Genomic DNA, 3178 nt, shown 5'->3' with positions numbered 1-3178 from the left:
TGTGCTAATGAAGCACAGGGCACAGGAAACGCTGCTCAGCTCTTAATCTGCTAGAAGAAAACGTATCTTCAACCCACCGTTCCCTGGGTTTGCCAGGTGCTCTGTGGTCTGCGATAAGTGTGATTAAAAATGGGGCAGGGTAGTAGAGAATTTGTGATTCTTCACCCTGGGTTTCTGAGACACTTAGAGTTTTATAAGTCTTCAGATTTACAGTGTTTTCTAAGCAAGTCTAAGGAGCACTGGAGGTTGCCTTTTAGAGTCAAATGCAGATTTGCCTTTTAGAGTCAAATGCAGATCTCCGGGACCCTCTTCTGATTCAGTGGGTGGAGGGTGCAGAGGGGGCAGGCTTTGGATGTCAATGCTTTGCAGGTGAATTTGATGGAGCTTTCAGGTGATTTTGATGGAGCTGGTCTGTTTCATGTTTTGGGAACCTCTGCTCTGGGCACTACCTTAAGAATAGAGGTTATGCTGGGTTGGCAGCACCCCTGCTCCCCAAAGGTGACCTTTCACAGCTCCTGGTTGCTGGTGATCTCCTGTTCTCAGGGCTCTTCTGAAGATCAGTCACAGTCTTACTTGTCACACACCTGTCTCAGAAGCTGAACAAGTTCATCCCTAAGAGCTACCCAAAGTGTTCCAAACTTTGAAGATCATTCAAAATTTGTTGCTAACTCCCCTCCCTTCTTGAGCCTGCTAATACCCAGGAACACTCTTTGCATCTTGGGAGAGTCCAAAGAGAAGGGGCCACTAAGACTGTTGTGAGGATGTGAAGAAGACTTCTCTGATTGCACTTTCCACAGTGAAATGAATTCCCAGATGAATGGAAGGGCAGACCAGCAGTACCCTCCTAGAACCATGCCTCCCTCCCATCTCTTCCCAGTGGACATTGAGATCCTCAGCTTTCCTGAGGTGACAGCCCCTGGCTTGTCTGCATCCAGACTCTCACAGAGTCCCCAGGGGCTGCAGACTGGCCGTAGCTGGCTTTCCACAGAGCTTCATCATCCAGGTCCTGGACCCCTTCCCTCCCAGGAGCTTCACCTGGTAGGAAGCAGAAATAGCTCAGAGGCAGCTGGTGCTGGAGCTGGAACCTGGGTCTCTGCCCACTTCTCCTTTGGATCAGGTCTGAGTAGGAACTAGGACCACTCACAAGATCCATCATGCTGGTGGCAGGGACCGGGGTCCTGGGCCATTGGAACCAATAAGGGACTGTGTGTGAATCAGGACCTTGGAAGGCAGTACAAGGAAAGAGCACGTGGAACCAAACCTCAGAACCATGAATGCTACTCAAAAAAAAAAAAGTTTTTTTTTTGAAAGAACTTTTCCATTGCATGTGATCATTTCAGGGCCTCACTTATCTTATCTACCCAATCTGCTGCAGTTAGACCAATCTTCCCTCTGATTGTCCGATTCTCTCCTGCCCCCACATCTGAGGGGAATCACCACCTCAGAGGCAGCTGCACACGTTACCTGCCCCAGGCTGCAGGTGAGTGCCAGGTTTCTAGGCCCCAGCTGTGCCCCTCATCCTGCTCTCCTTTCCTTCCCCATGGGGCAAAATCCAATCAAACTGACAAACTAAAACAAAAAGTAGGTAGCTGAAATGATTCATCATAATAGCAGGGAAAAAACAAAACAAAACACTGGAAAATGGGGTGGTTTTTTTTTTGTTTTTTTTTGTTTTTTTGAGATGGAGTTTTGCTCTTGTTGCCCAGGCTGGAGTGCAATGGTGTGATCTTGACTCACTGCAACCTCTGCCTCCCTGGTTCAAGCGATTCTCCTGTCTCAGCCTCTAGAGTAGCTGGGATTATAGGCATGCACCACCACACCTAGCTAATTTTGTATTTTTAGTAGAGACGGGGTTTCTCCGTGCTGATCAGGCTGGTCTTGAACTCCTGACCTCAGGTGATCTGCCCGACTCGGCCTCCCAAAGTGCTGGGATTCCAGGCATGAACCACCGCTCCCGGCCAAGCAGTGTATGTTTTAAATCCGATTGCTCCAGGGGTGTTGATGTTGTTGTTTTTTTCTGAGACAGGGTTTCACTCCTGTTGCCCAGGCCAGAGTGCAGGGACATGCTCTTGCTCACTACAACCTCTGCCTCCCAGGCTCAAGCCATTCTCCTGCCTCAGCCTCCCAAGTAGCTGGGACTACAGGCGCACGCCACCATACATGGTTAATTTTTGTATTTTTAGTAGAAATGAGGTTTCAACATGTTAGCCAGGCTGGTCCAAACTCCTGGGCTCAAGTGATCTGCCCACCTCGGCCTCCCAAAATTCTGAGATTACAGGTGTGAGCCACTGCACCCAGCCTGCTCTAGTGTTTTAACCACTTTTCATGATTTTCTGGGATCGGACGTTACATATGATTGTTACCAGACCCCAATGCTTACCCAAAGTTAGCCTTTGGGTTGCAGGTTTCTGCATTATAGTCCCTTCAGTCGTTGCCAGAAAGGTGTTACAGGAAAGGGGTCCTGATGCAGACCCCAAGAGAGGGTTCTTGGATCTTGCCCAAGGAAGTATTCAGGGTGAGTCCATAGAGTAAAGTGAAAGCAACTTTATTAGGAAAGTAAAGGAATAAAAGAATGTCTACTCCATAGACAGAACAGCCTCAAGGGCTACTGGTTGCTCATTTTTATGGTTATTTCTTGATGATATGCTAAACAAGGGCCAGATTATTCATGCCTCCCCTTTTTAGACCATATAGGGTAACTTCCTGTTGTAGCCATGGCATTTGTAAACTGTCATGGTGCTGGTGGGAGTGTGGCAGTGAGGATGACCAGAGGTTTCTCTCATGGCCATGTTGGTTTTGGTGGGTTTCAGCTGGCTTCTTTACTGCAACCTGTTTTATCAGCAAAGTCTTTATGTCCTGTATCTTGTACCAATCTCCTATCTCATTCTGTGACTTAGAATGCCTTAGCTGTGTGGGAATGCAGCCCATTAGGTCTCAGCCTCATTTTACCCAGCCCCTATTCAAGATGGAGTTGCTCTGGTTCACATGCCTCTGACAGGATTCTAAAGTGTTAAGACTGGTTTTTGGCCAGGCACGGTGACTCACACCTGTAATCCCTGCAAGTTGGGAGGCTGAGGCAGGTGAATCACTTGAGGTCAGGAGTTTGAGACCAGCCTGACCAACATGGAGAAACCCTGTCTCTACTAAAAATACAAAAAATTAGTTGGCCGTAGTGGCA

The sequence above is a fragment of the Colobus angolensis genome, unplaced genomic scaffold (genome assembly GCF_000951035.1).
Source record: "Colobus angolensis palliatus isolate OR3802 unplaced genomic scaffold, Cang.pa_1.0 Scaffold91, whole genome shotgun sequence".
In the NCBI taxonomy this organism is placed as follows: domain Eukaryota; kingdom Metazoa; phylum Chordata; class Mammalia; order Primates; family Cercopithecidae; genus Colobus; species Colobus angolensis.
This window is presented reverse-complemented; position numbering follows the sequence as displayed.